This window comes from Oncorhynchus nerka, linkage group LG4 (assembly GCF_034236695.1).
Source record: "Oncorhynchus nerka isolate Pitt River linkage group LG4, Oner_Uvic_2.0, whole genome shotgun sequence".
Lineage (NCBI taxonomy): Eukaryota > Metazoa > Chordata > Actinopteri > Salmoniformes > Salmonidae > Oncorhynchus > Oncorhynchus nerka.
In genome coordinates this window covers 82,655,383-82,670,288 of record NC_088399.1, presented here as the reverse complement: position 1 = coordinate 82,670,288, position 14,906 = coordinate 82,655,383, and positions in this window count along the sequence as shown.

The following is a 14,906-nucleotide window of genomic DNA, read 5'->3' as shown; positions in this document are numbered from 1 at the left end:
AGTCTACAGTAAACAACGTAGTACCGTTAAAGAAGAGGAGTCTACAGTAAACAACGTAGTACCGTTAAAGAAGAGGAGTCTACAGTAAACAACGTAGTACCGTTAAAGAAGAGAGGAGTCTACAGTAAACAACGTAGTACCGTTAAAGAAGAGGAGTCTAGTAAACAACGAGTCTAAAGAAGAGAGAGGAGTCAGTAAACAACGTAGTACCGTTAAAGAAGAGGAGTCTACAGTAAACAACGTAGTACCGTTAAAGAAGAGAGTACCGTTAGTCTACAGTAAACAACGTAGTACCGTTAAAGAAGAGAGGAGTCTACAGTAAACAACGTAGTACCGTTAAAGAAGAGGGAGTCTACAGTAAACCGTTAAAGAAGAGAGGAGTCTACAGTAAACAACGTAGTACCGTTAAAGAAGAGAGGAGTCTACAGTAAACAACGTTTAAAGAAGAGAGGAGTCTACAGTAAACAACGTAGTAAACCGTAGTTAAAGAAGAGAGTCTACAGTAAACAACGTAGTACCGTTAAAGAAGAGAGAGTCTACAGTAAACAACGTTAAAGTCCAGTTAAAGAAGAGAGGAGTCTACAGTAAACAACGTAGTAAACAACGTAGTACGTTAAAGAAGAGAGGAGTCTACAGTAAACAACGAACCGTTAAAGAAGAGAGGAGTCTACAGTAAACAACGTAGTACCGTTAAAGAAGAGGAGTCTACAGTAAACAACGTAGTACCGTTAAAGAAGAGGAGTCTACAGTAAACAACGTAGTACCGTTAAAGAAGAGGAGTCTATAGTAAACAACGTAGTACCGTTAAAGAAGAGGAGTCTACAGTAAACAACGTAGTTAAAGAAGAGAGGAGTTAAAGAAGAAAGAAGAGAGTCTACAGTAAACAACGTTAAAGAAGAGAGGAGTCTACCGTTAAAGAAGAGAGAGTCTACAGTAAACAACGTAGTACCGTTAAAGAAGAGAGGAGTCTACAGTAAACAACGTAGTACCGTTAAAGAAGAGGAGTCTACAGTAAACAACGTAGTACCGTTAAAGAAGAGAGGAGTCTACAGTAAACAACGTAGTACCGTTAAAGAAGAGGAGTCTACAGTAAACAACGTAGTACCGTTAAAGAAGAGAGGAGTCTACAGTAAACAACGTAGTCCAGTTAAAGAAGAGAGGAGTCTACAGTAAACAACGTAGTACCGTTAAAGAAGAGAGTAGTCTACAGTAAACAACGTAGTACCGTTAAAGAAGAGAGAGTCTACAGTAAAACAACGAAGAGGAGTCTAGTAAACCGTTAAAGAAGAGAGGAGTCTACAGTAAACAACGTAGTACCGTTAAAGAAGAGAGGAGTCTACAGTAAACAACGTAGTACCGTTAAAGAAGAGAGGAGTCTACAGTAAACAACGTAGTACCGTTAAAGAAGAGAGGAGTCTACAGTAAACAACGTAGTACCGTTAAAGAAGAGAGGAGTCTACAGTAAACAACGTAGTACCGTTAAAGAAGAGAGGAGTCTACAGTAAACAACGTAGTAAAAAGAAGAGGAGTCTACAGTAAACAACGTAGTACCGTTAAAGAAGAGAGGAGTCTACAGTAAACAACGTAGTACCGTTAAAGAAGAGAGGAGTCTACAGTAAACAACGTAGTACCGTTAAAGAAGAGAGGAGTCTACAGTAAACAACGTAGTACCGTTAAAGAAGAGAGGAGTCTACAGTAAACAACGTAGTACCGTTAAAGAAGAGAGGAGTCTACAGTAAACAACGTAGTACCGTTAAAGAAGAGAGGAGTCTACAGTAAACAACGTAGTACCGTTAAAGAAGAGAGGAGTCTACAGTAAACAACGTAGTACCGTTAAAGAAGAAGAGGAGTCTACAGTAAACAACGTAGTACCGTTAAAGAAGAGAGAGTCTACAGTAAACAACGTAGTAGTTAAAGAAGAGAGGAGTCTACAGTAAACAACGTAGTACCGTTAAAGAAGAGAGGAGTCTACAGTAAACAACGTAGTACCGTTAAAGAAGAGAGGAGTCCAGTTAAAGAAGAGAGTCTACAGTAAACAACGTCTAAAGAAGAGAGGAGTCAGTAAACAACGTAGTACCGTTAAAGAAGAGGAGTCTACAGTAAACAACGTAAAGAAGAGAGGAGTCTACCAACGTTAAAGAAGAGAGGAGTCTACAGTAAACAACGTAGTACCGTTAAAGAAGAGAGGAGTCTACAGTAAACAACGTAGTACCGTTAAAGAAGAGAGGAGTCTACAGTAAACAACGTAGTACCGTTAAAGAAGAGAGGAGTCTACAGTAAACAACGTAAAGAAGAGAGGAGTCTACAGTAAACAACGTAGTACGTTAAAGAAGAGGAGTCTACAGTAAACAACGTAGTACCGTTAAAGAAGAGAGGAGTCTACAGTAAACAACGTAGTACCGTTAAAGAAGAGGAGTCTACAGTAAACAACGTAGTACCGTTAAAGAAGAGAGGAGTCTACAGTAAACAACGTCTAGTACCGTTAAAGAAGAGAGGAGTCTACAGTAAACAACGTAGTACCGTTAAAGAAGAGAGGAGTCTACAGTAAACAACGTAGTACCGTTAAAGAAGAGGAGTCTACAGTAAACAACGTAGTACCGTTAAAGAAGAGAGGAGTCTACAGTAAACAACGTCTAGTACCGTTAAAGAAGAGAGGAGTCTACAGTAAACAACGTAGTACCGTTAAAGAAGAGAGGAGTCTACAGTAAACAACGTAGTACCGTTAAAGAAGAGAGGAGTCTACAGTAAACAACGTAGTACCGTTAAAGAAGAGAGGAGTCTACAGTAAACAACGTAGTACCGTTAAAGAAGAGAGGAGTCTACAGTAAACAACGTTAAAAGAAGAAGAGGAGTCTACAGTAAACAACGTAGTACCGTTAAAGAAGAGAGGAGTCTACAGTAAACAACGTAGTACCGTTAAAGAAGAGAGGAGTCTACAGTAAACAACGTAGTACCGTTAAAGAAGAGGAGTCTACAGTAAACAACGTAGTACCGTTAAAGAAGAGAGAGTCTACAGTAAACAACGTAGTTTAAAGAAGAGAGGAGTCTACAGTAAACAACGTAGTACCGTTAAAGAAGAGGAGTCTACAGTAAACAACGTTGTAAAGAAGTTAAAGAAGAGAGGAGTCTACAGTAAACAACGTAGTACCGTTAAAGAAGAGGAGTCTACAGTAAACAACGTAGTACCGTTAAAGAAGAGAGGAGTCTACAGTAAACAACGTAGTACCGTTAAAGAAGAGAGGAGTCTACAGTAAACAACGTAGTACCGTTAAAGAAGAGAGGAGTCTACAGTAAACAACGTACCGTAAAGAAGAGAGGAGTCCGTTAAAGAAGAGAGGAGTCTACAGTAAACAACGTAGTAAAGAAGAGAGAGTCCGTTAAAGAAGAAAGAGGAGTCTACAGTAAACAACGTAGTCCAGTTAAAGAAGAGGAGTCTACAGTAAACAACGTAGTACCGTTAAAGAAGAGAGGAGTCTACAGTAAACAACGTAGTACCGTTAAAGAAGAGGAGTCTACAGTAAACAACGTAGTACCGTTAAAGAAGAGGAGTCTACAGTAAACAACGTAGTACCGTTAAAGAAGAGAGGAGTCTACAGTAAACAACGTAGTACCGTTAAAGAAGAGAGGAGTCTATAGTAAACAACGTAGTCCAGTTAAAGAAGAGGAGTCTACAGTAAACAACGTAGTACCGTTAAAGAAGAGAGGAGTCTACAGTAAACAACGTAGTACCGTTAAAGAAGAGGAGTCTACAGTAAACAACGTAGTACCGTTAAAGAAGAGAGGAGTCTACAGTAAACAACGTAGTACCGTTAAAGAAGAGGAGTCTACAGTAAACAACGTAGTACCGTTAAAGAAGAGAGGAGTCTACAGTAAACAACTAGTACCATTAAAGAAAAGAGGAGTCTACAGTAAACAAATTAGTACCGTTAAAGAAGCCTTACGGTTGTGGGCGGAGCAGTTGCCGTACCAGGCGGTGATACAGCCCGCCAGGATGCTCTCGATTGTGCATCTGTAGAAGTTTGTGAGTGCTTTTGGTGACAAGCCAAATTTCTTCAGCCTCCTGAGGTTGAAGAGGCGCTGCTGCGCCTTCTTCACAATGCTTTCTGTGTGAGTGGACCAATTCAGTTTGTCTGTGATGTGTATGCCGAGGAACTTAAAACTTACTACCCTCTCCACTACTGTTCCATCGATGTGGATAGGGGGGTGTTCCCTCTGCTGTTTCCTGAAGTCCACAATCATCTCCTTAGTTTTGTTGACGTTGAGTGTGAGGTTATTTTCCTGACACCACACTCCGAGGGCCCTCACCTCCTCCCTGTAGGCCGTCTCGTCGTTGTTGGTAATCAAGCCTACCACTGTTGTGTCGTCCGCAAACTTGATGATTGAGTTGGAGGCGTGCGTGGCCACGCAGTCGTGGGTGAACAGGGAGTACAGGAGAGGGCTCAGAACGCACCCTTGTGTTGGCCCCAGTGTTGAGGATCAGCGGGGTGGAGATGTTGTTGCCTACCCTCACCACCTGGGGGCGTTCCGTCAGGAAGTCCAGTACCCAGTTGCACAGGGCGGGGTCGAGCCCCAGGGTCTCGAGCTTGATGACGAGCTTGGAGGGTACTGTGGTGTTGAATGCCGAGCTGTAGTCGATGAACAGCATTCTCACATAGGTATTCCTCTTGTCCAGATGGGTTAGGGCAGTGTGCAGTGTGGTTGAAATTGCATCGTCTGTGGACCTATTTGGGCGGTAAGCAAATTGGAGTGGGTCTAGGGTGTCAGGTAGGGTGGAGGTAATATGGTCCTTGACTAGTCTCTCAAAGCACTTCATGATGACGGAAGTGAGTGCTACGGGGCGGTAGTCGTTTAGCTCAGTTACCTTAGCTTTCTTGGGAACAGGAACAATGGTGGCCCTCTTGAAGCATGTGGGAACAGCAGACTGGTATAGGGATTGATTGAATATGTCCGTAAACACACCGGCCAGCTGGTCTGCGCATGCTCTGAGGGCGCGGCTGGGGATGCCGTCTGGGCCTGCAGCCTTGCGAGGGTTAACACGTTTAAATGTTTTACTCACCTCGGCTGCAGTGAAGGAGAGTCCGCATGTTTTCGTTGCAGGCCGTGTCAGTGGCACTGTATTGTCCTCAAAGCGGGCAAAAAAGTTATTAAGTCTGCCTGGGCGCAAGACATCCTGGTCCGTGACTGGGCTGGTTTTCTTCTTGTAGTCCGTGATTGACTGTAGACCCTGCCACATACCTCTTGTGTCTGAGCCATTGAATTGAGATTCTACTTTGTCTCTATACTGACGCTTAGCTTGATCCAAGGTTTTTCCGGCCCTGGTTGCGCAATCGATATGCTGATACAATTTAGAGAGTCTTGTTTTCAGATTAGCCTTGTTAAAATCCCCCAGCTACAATGAATGCAGCCTCAGGATGTATGGATTCCAGTTTGCAAAGAGTCAAATAAAGTTTGTTCAGAGCCATCGATGTGTCTGCTTGGGGGGGAATATATACGGCTGTGATTATAATCGAAGAGAATTCTCTTGGTAGATAATGCGGTCGACATTTGATTGTGAGGAATTCTAAATCAGGTGAACAGAAGGATTTGAGTTCCTGTATGTTTCTTTGATCACACCACGTCTCGTTAGCAATAAGGCATACTCCCCGCCTCTCTTCTTACCAGAAAGATGTTTGTTTCTGTCGGCGCGATGCGTGGAGAAACCCGCTGGCTGCACCGCCTCCGATAGCGTCTCTCCAGTGAGCCATGTTTCCGTGAAGCAAAGAACGTTACAGTCTCTGATGTCCCTCTGGAATGCTACCCTTGCTCGGATTTCATCAACCTTGTTGTCAAGAGACTGGACATTGGCTAGAAGAATGCTAGGGAGTGGTGCACGATGTGCTCGTCTCCGGAGTCTGACCAGAAGACCGCCTCGTTTCCCTCTTTTACGGAGTCGTTTTTTTGGGTCGCCGCATGGGATCCATTCCGTTGTCCTGGTTGAAAGGCAGAACACAGGATCCGCGTCGCGAAAATCATATTCTTGGTTGTACTGATGGTGAGTTGACGCTGATCTTATATTCAGTAGTTCTTCTCGACTGTATGTAATGAAACCTAAGATGACCTGGGGTACTAATGTAAGAAATAACACGTAAAAAAACAAAAAACTGCATAGTTTCCTAGGAACGCGAAGCGAGGCGGCCATCACTGTCGGCGCCGGAAGTAACATATACAGATAAGCTACTGTTCAAAAGTTTGGGGTCACTTAGAAATGTCCTTGTTTTGAAAGAAAGGCAAAAAAAATTGTCCATTAAAATAAAATAATTGTCCTCTGGCGGCTTCATTGAAAAAAAACACTATTCTACAGCAAAACACCCGTCTCAACGTCAACAGTGAAAAGGCGACTCAGGGATTATGGCCTTCTAGGCAGAGTGGCAAAGAAAAATACATATCTCAGACTGGCCAATAAAAATAAAAGATTAAGATGGGCAAAAGAACACAGACACTGGACAGAGGAACTCTGCCTAGAAGGCCAGCATCCCGGAGTCGTCTCTTCACTCTTCATGTTGAGACTGGTGTTTTGTGGGTATTATTTGATGAAGCTGCCAGTTGAGGACTTGTGAGGCGTCTGTTTCTCAAACTAGAGACACTAATGTACTTGTTCTCTTGCTCATTTGTGCACCGGGGCCTCCCACTCCTCTTTCTATTCTGGTTAGAGCCAGTTTGAGCTGTTCTGTGAAGGGAGTAGTACACAACATTTTACAAGATCTTCAGTTTCTTGTAAATTTCTTGCATGGAATAGCTTTCATTTCTCAGAATAGGAATGGACTGACGAGTTTGAGAAGAAAGTCATTTGTTTCTGGCCATTTTGAGGCTGTAATCGAACCCACAAATGCTGATGCTCCAGATACTCAACTAGTCTAAAGAAGGCCAGTTTTATTGCTTCTTTAATCTGACCAACAGTTTTCAGCTGTGCTAACATAATTGCAAAAAGGTTTTATAATGGTCAATTAGCCTTTTAAATAGCTAAACTTGGATTAGCTAACACAACGTGCCGTTGGAACACAGGAGTGATGGTTGCTGATAATGGGACTATGTAGATATTCCATAAAAAATCAGCCGGTTCCAGCTCCAATGGTCATTTACAGCATTAACAATGTCTTCACTGAATTTCTGATCAATATGATGTTATTTTAACATGCAAAACATGTGTTTTTCTTTCAAAAACAAGGACTTTTAAATGGTAGTGTAAAAAACAACAGAATTTACATATGGGAGACAGGCCTATTTTATTTTATCTTTATTTAACTAGGTATGTCAGTTAAGAACAAATTCTTATTTACAATAACTGCCTACCCCGGCCAAACCTGGACCAATTGTGCGCCACCCTATGGGACTCCCAATCACAGCCGGATGTGATACAGCCTGGATTCGAACCAGAGACTGTAGTGATGCCTCTTGCACTGAGATGCAACGCCTTAGACCGCTGCACCACTCGGGATCCCTATACACAATCTATATACACACATGCCATTTACCACATAGAAGCTATGGAAACATTTAGCAACATGTTTCTAATGCACTGTCCTGTATGGAATTACCTGGCTGTGTTTGTTTAATGCTTTGCTTGTTTGGAAAGATCATAGACAAATCTTCCCAATGGGAATACAATGCAATGCACTAATCATGCAGGTCTCTCATTACCTGTTCATGCAGACAGCTTCACCCTTAGTGCCTTGGTTGTTTCGGTTTACTGGTGAGCGATGATCGCTTCATGTATGTATAATCAAATCAAATCAAAGTTTATTTGTCACGTGCGCCGAATACAACAGGTATAGTTGCTTACTTACAGGCTCTAACCAATAGTGCAAAACAGGTATTAGGTGAACAATAGGTAGGTAAAGAAATAAAACAACAGGTCCTCCCCTCCCGCTCCGTGGCTCGACGACTCATTGCGAGCTCACAGAACAGGGCTCCGGGCAGCCGAGCGGAAATGGAGGAAAACTCGCCTCCCTGCGGACCTGGCATCCTTTCACTCCCTCCTCTCTACATTTTCCTCCTCTGTCTCTGCTGCTAAAGCCACTTTCTACCACTCTAAATTCCAAGCATCTGCCTCTAACCCTAGGAAGCTCTTTGCCACCTTCTCCTCCCTCTTGAATCCTCCTCCCCTCCCCCTCCTCCCTCTCTGCAGATGACTTCGTCAACCATTTTGAAAAGAAGGTCGACGACATCCGATCCTCGTTTGCTAAGTCAAACGACACCGCTGGTTCTGCTCACACTGCCCTACCCTGTGCTCTGACCTCTTTCTCCCCTCTCTCTCCAGATGACATCTCGCGTCTTGTGACGGCCGGCCACCCAACAACCTGCCCGCTTGACCCTATCCCCTCCTCTCTTCTCCAGACCATCTCCAGTGACCTTCTCCCTTACCTCACCTCGCTCATCAACTCATCCCTGACCGCTGGCTACGTCCCTCCCGTCTTCAAGAGAGCGAGAGTTGCACCCCTTCTGAAAAAACCTACACTCGATCCCTCCGATGTCAACAACTACAGACCAGTATCCCTTCTTTCTTTTCTCTCCAAAACTCTTGAACGTGCCGTCCTTGGCCAGCTCTCCCGCTATCTTTCTCAGAATGACCTTCTTGATCCAAATCAGTCAGGTTTCAAGACTAGTCATTCAACTGAGACTGCTCTTCTCTGTATCACGGAGGCGCTCCGCACTGCTAAAGCTAACTCTCTCTCCTCTGCTCTCATCCTTCTAGACCTATCGGCTGCCTTCGATACTGTGAACCATCAGATCCTCCTCTCCACCCTCTCCGAGTTGGGCATCTCCGGCGCGGCCCACGCTTGGATTGCGTCCTACCTGACAGGTCGCTCCTACCAGGTGGCGTGGCGAGAATCCGTCTCCTCACCACGTGCTCTCACCACTGGTGTCCCCCAGGGCTCTGTTCTAGGCCCTCTCCTATTCTCGCTATACACCAAGTCACTTGGCTCTGTCATAACCTCACATGGTCTCTCCTATCATTGCTATGCAGACGACACACAATTAATCTTCTCCTTTCCCCCTTCTGACGACCAGGTGGCGAATCGCATCTCTGCATGTCTGGCAGACATATCAGTGTGGATGACGGATCATCACCTCAAGCTGAACCTCGGCAAGACGGAGCTGCTCTTCCTCCCGGGAAGGACTGCCCGTTCCATGATCTCGCCATCACGGTTGACAACTCCATTGTGTCCTCGTCCCAGAGCGCTAAGAACCTTGGCGTGATCCTGGACAACACCCTGTCGTTCTCAAATAACATCAAGGCGGTGGCCCGTTCCTGTAGGTTCATGCTCTACAACATCCGCAGAGTACGACCCTGCCTCACACAGGAAGCGGCGCAGGTCCTAATCCAGGCACTTGTCATCTCCCGTCTGGATTACTGCAACTCGCTGTTGGCTGGGCTCCCTGCCTGTGCCATTAAACCCCTACAACTCATCCAGAACGCCGCAGCCCGTCTGGTGTTCAACCTTCCCAAGTTCTCTCACGTCACCCCGCTCCTCCGCTCTCTCCACTGGCTTCCAGTTGAAGCTCGCATCCGCTACAAGACCATGGTGCTTGCCTACGGAGCTGTGAGGGGAACGGCACCTCAGTACCTCCAGGCTCTGATCAGGCCCTACACCCAAACAAGGGCACTGCGTTCATCCACCTCTGGCCTGCTCGCCTCCCTACCACTGAGGAAGTACAGTTCCCGCTCAGCCCAGTCAAAACTGTTCGCTGCTCTGGCCCCCCAATGGTGGAACAAACTCCCTCACGACGCCAGGACAGCGGAGTCAATCACCACCTTCCAGAGACACCTGAAACCCCACCTCTTTAAGGAATACCTAGGATAGGATAAAGTAATCCTTCTCCCCCCCCCCCCTTAAAAGACCTAGATGCACTATTGTAAAGTGGCTGTTCCACTGGATGTCATAAGGTGAAAGCACCAATTTGTAAGTCGCTCTGGATAAGAGCGTCTGCTAAATGACTTAAATGTAATGTAAATGTAAAAAGACAGGCTATATACAGTAGCAAGGCTATAAAAGTAGCGAGGCTACATACAGACACCGGTTAGTCAGGCTGATTGAGGTAGTATGTACATGAATGTATAGTTAAAGTGACTATTCATATATGATAAACAGAGAGTAGCAGCAGCGTAAAAAGAGGGGTGGAGGGGGCACACAATGCAAATAGTCCGGGTAGCCATTTGATTACCTGTTCAGGAGTCTTATGGCTTGGGGGTAAAAACTGTTGAGAAGCCTTTTTGTCCTAGACTTGGCACTCTGGTACCGCTTGCAATGCGGTAGTAGAGAGAACAGTCTATGCCTGGGGTGGCTGGGGTCTTTGACAATTTTTAGGACCTTTCTCTGACACTGCCTGGTATAGAGGTCCTGGATGGCAGGCAGCTTAGCCCCAGTGATGTACTGGGCCGTATGCACTACCCTCTGTAGTGCCTTGCGGTCAGAGGCCGAGCAATTGCCGTACCAGGAAGTGATGCAACCAGTCAGGATGCTCTCGATGTTGCAGCTATAGAACCTTTTGAGGATCTCAGGACCAATGCAAAATCTTTTTAGTTTCCTTAGGGGGGGGGGGGGGACAGGCTTTGTCGACTGTCTTGGTGTGTTTGGACCATTCTAGTTTGTTGTTGATGTGGACACCAAGGAACTTGAAGCTCTCAACCTGCTCCACTACAGCACCGTTGATGAGAATATGGCGTGCTCGGTCCTCCTTTTCCTGTAGTCCACAATCATCTCTTTAGTCTTGGTTACATTGAGGGATATGTTGTTATTCTGGCACCACCTGGCCAGGTCTCTGACCGCCCTATAGGCTGTCTCATTGTTGTGTGTGATCAGGCCTACCACTGTTGTGTCGTCTGCAAACTTGATGATGGTGTTGGAGTCGTGCCTGGCCATGCAGTCATGGGTGAACAGGGTGTACAGGAGGGGACTGAGCACGCACCCCTGGGGAACTCCAGTGTTGAGGATCAGCGTGGCAGATGTGTTGTTACCTACCCTCACCACATGGGGGCGGCCCGTTAGGAAGTCCAGGATCCAGTTGCAGAGGGAGGTGTTTAGTCCCAGGATCCTTAGCTTAGTGATGAGCTTGGAGGGTACTATGGTGGTGAACGCTGAGCTGTAGTCAATGAACAGCATTCTCACGTAAGTGTTTCTTTTGTCCAGGTGGGAAAGGGCAGTGTGTAGTGCAATAGAGATTCGGGTTTCTGGGATAACAGGAGACCTGTGTGTTTACACTGTATGATATGTCATCCTGAGAACATTCACAGGAAACCCTGTATGTAACTGGAACAGAGAAAATACTGTTTCAAGAAACTAGAAATGATAGCAGGCAGACACAGGGGTCCTGCTAAGTGTGAAAGCTACTCTTTAGAACCCCCTGTGTCTGCCTGCTAGCATTTCTAGTTTCTTGAAACAGTATTTTCTCTGTTTTAGTTCCAGGGTTTCCTGTGAAGGCTTTCATAAAAGTCACATCATATTCATATTAGAACCTTGTAATGTAGATGTTCTTCAGCTGTTTCAGCTCGAGTCCCAAATGAGAAATGTACTGTCCTCGAACGACCCAAATTAAGAAGAGATAGTGTGCCATTATAAAAGTTTACTCATAACTCGCGACCCACCTGTCACATGCTCAGGGCCCACTTTGGTTCCCAAACCATTGTTTAGGAGAGTTTTTTTATTTTTTTTTATTTAAATTTACATTTTTACCCCAATTTCGTGGTATCCAATTGTTAGTAGCTACTATCTTGTCTCATCGCTACAGCGCATCCAACCCGGAAGCCAGCCGCACCAATGTGTCGGAGGAAACACCGTGCACCTGGCAACCTTGGTTAGCGCGCACTGCGCCCGGCCCACAACACAAGTCGCTGGATTTCCCTACCCGCCAAACCCTCACGAAGCTACAATTGTGCGTTGCCCCACAGACCTCCCGGTCACAGCCGGTTACGACAGAGCCTGGGCTCGAACCAAGAGTCTCTGGTGGCACAGCCGGCGCTGCAGTACAGCGCCCTTAACTACTGCGCCACCCGGGAGGCCCTGTATACAGAGTTTTTAAATCAGACCACTGCTGGCAAACATTATATGGGTGTCTTTGTTCAATTCACATTTAAGTGTATGTACTGTACATGGGTTCACAAAAAGATGTAGAAACCTCCTTTCTCCTCCCCTCTGTCTGTATGTACAGTATCATTCCTCTTTTCTCCTCCCTCTTTCACATTCTCTCCTCCCCTATTCCCTTGTTCCTGCTCTCTGTGCTTTTGTTGAGCCTGATGTATATTGACGGGCCATCAGGCAGGGTTTCCGACCCCATCAGAGGCTGCTGATGCATGTCTGGTGCATGTAAACATGTCAGATACAGCTACAATTATGCCTCTCTCCATGCTCTCTCTCTCCGCTCGCTCGCTCTCCACACTCCCTCTTGCTATGTTGTGTCTCTCTCACCGCTATTTCTGTGTCTCTATGTTCTCTCTCTCCCTCTCTCTTTCTGCCTCTACCTTCTCTCTATCCCCCTCTCTTTCTGTGTCTCTGCCTTCTCTTTATCCCCCTCTCTCTGTGTCTGTGTTCTCTCTCTCCCCCTCTCTTTCTGTCTCTGCCTTCTCTCTCTCCCCCCTCTCTCTGTGTCTCTGTGTTCTCTCTCCCCCTCTTTCTGTGTCTGTATGTGTCTCTCTCCCCTCTCTTTCTGTGTATGTGTTCTCTGTGTTCTCTCACCACCTCTCTTTCTGTCTCTGTGTTCTCCCCCTCTCTTTCTGTGTCTCTACCCTCTCTCTGTGTCTCTGTGTTCTCCCCTCTCTTTCTGTGTCTCTACCTTCTCTCTCTCTTCCTGTGTCTGTGTTCTCTCTCACCACCTCTCTCTGTCTCTGCCTCTCTCTCTCCCCCTCTCTCTCTGTGTTCTGCCCTCTCTCTCCTCTTCTCTGTGTCTCTGCCATCTCTCTCTCCCCTCTCTGTGTCTCTGTGTTCTCTGTGTTCTCTCTCTCCCCCTCTTTCCTGTGTCTCTGTGTCTCTCTCACCACCTCTCTTTCTGTGTCCTGCCTCTCTTCCCCTCTGTGTCTGTGTTCTCTCTCTCTCCCCACCTCTCTCTCCCTGTGTCTCTGTTCTCTCTCTCCCTCTCTCTTTCTGCCTCTCCTCTCTCTATCCCCCTCTCTTTCTGTGTCTCTGCCTTCTCTTTATCCCCCTCTCTCTGTGTCTGTGTCTCTGCCCCCTCTCTTTCTGTCTCTGCTCTCTCTCCCCTCTGTGTCTCTGTGTTCTCCTCCCCCTCTTTCTGTGTCTCTACATACCCTCTCTTCTCCCTCTCTCTCTGTGTCTCTGTGTTCTCCCCCTCTCTTTCTGTGTCTCTACTCCTCTTTCTGTGTCTCTGTGTTCTCTCTCCCCCCCTTCTGTGTCTCTACATACTCTCTCTTCCCCTCTCTTCCTGTGTCTCTGTGTTCTCTCTCTGTGTCTCTGCCACCTCCTCTTTGTGTGTCTCTGCCTTCTCTCTTCCCCTCTCTTTCTGTGTCTCCTGTGTCTCTGTGTTCTCTCTCACCACCTTTTTCTGTGTGTCTCTCTCTTCCCCTCTCTTTCTGTGTCTCTGTACTCTCTCTTCCCTGTGTCTCTCTTCCTTCCCCTCTCTTCCTGTGTCTCTGTGTTCTCTCTCACCACCTCTCTTTCTGTGTCTCTGTGTTCTCTCTCTTTCCCCCTCTTTCTGTGTCTCTGTGTTCTCTCTCACCACCTCTCTAGCTGTGTCTCTGTGTTCTCTCACCACCTCTCTTTCTGTGTCTCTGCCTTCTCTCTCCCCCTCTCTTTCTGTGTCTCTGTGTTCTCTCTCACCACCTCTCTTTCTGTGTCTCTGTGTTCTCTCTCACCACCTCTCTATCTGTGTCTCTGCCTTCTATCTCCCCCTCTATTTCTGTGTCTCTGCCTTCTCTCTCCTCCTCTCTCTCTGTGTCTCTGTGTTCTCTCTCACCACCTCTCTTTCTGTGTCTCTGCCTTCTCTCTCCTCCTCTCTCTCTGTGTCTCTGTGTTCTCTCTCACCACCTCTCTTTCTGTGTCTCTGCCTTCTCTCTCTCCATACCATATACACCATTTTCTGTTTATCTTTCCAGGAACTTTGGTGACCTCTCTCTCTCTATCATATCACCCCTTTAATTTATGTCTGCCTTTCTAGAGCTGGTGACATTGCTTTGTGTTGTCAAGGTCGTTGTACTTTTTATGATGAAGCATAGGTCTAGTTTACCCAATCAAAACTGGAATTGATTGTTGGGCACCGTAGAGTATTTCATGACACTTGTATCTTCACAATGTTTAATGTAGTTGTGGTGCAATTAGGCTACACATCGTAGGGCCTCAGGAGTTGGGCTTGCAGTTAGTGAAGGTAAAGTGCATTAAAATGTGACACAAAATGTTCACTCACTGTTGCAATTAATGTCAGGGACAAAACGCTCTCTAAATGTCTCATGCAAAATGCTTCAGTTGAAAGAAACAAGGCCTGTACAGTCAACATTTTACCAGAGAGGCCCCACCCTCCCACAAACCCATTTTCATTATTTTAGGTTTATGATGCGAGCAAATGGTAAAAACTTTGAGATAGCTTTGAGGTATATCTAAGGGTTTTCCCTACTTTGCTGACTGTGGTTGGGTCCAGTTGCCTCTGATATCGTTTTCCCTCAGGTGCTGCTGTTGTTGTGTCAGAACTTATTCAGGAGACTTTTTTACACAACGTTGACGCTTCTCTTCTTAATTTCTTCTTCTGCGAAAGGTTTTGGTGGAAAGTTTTTAGCCCAGAAATCTTTAACTGAACAGCATAAAAAGTTTCCTGTGCAGAATTTTCCATTTTCATATTCTTTAAAAGCCCAATGCAGCTGTTTTCATCTCAATGTCAAATCATTTCTGGGTAGCAATTAAATACCTTGCTGTGATTGTTTTCAATTA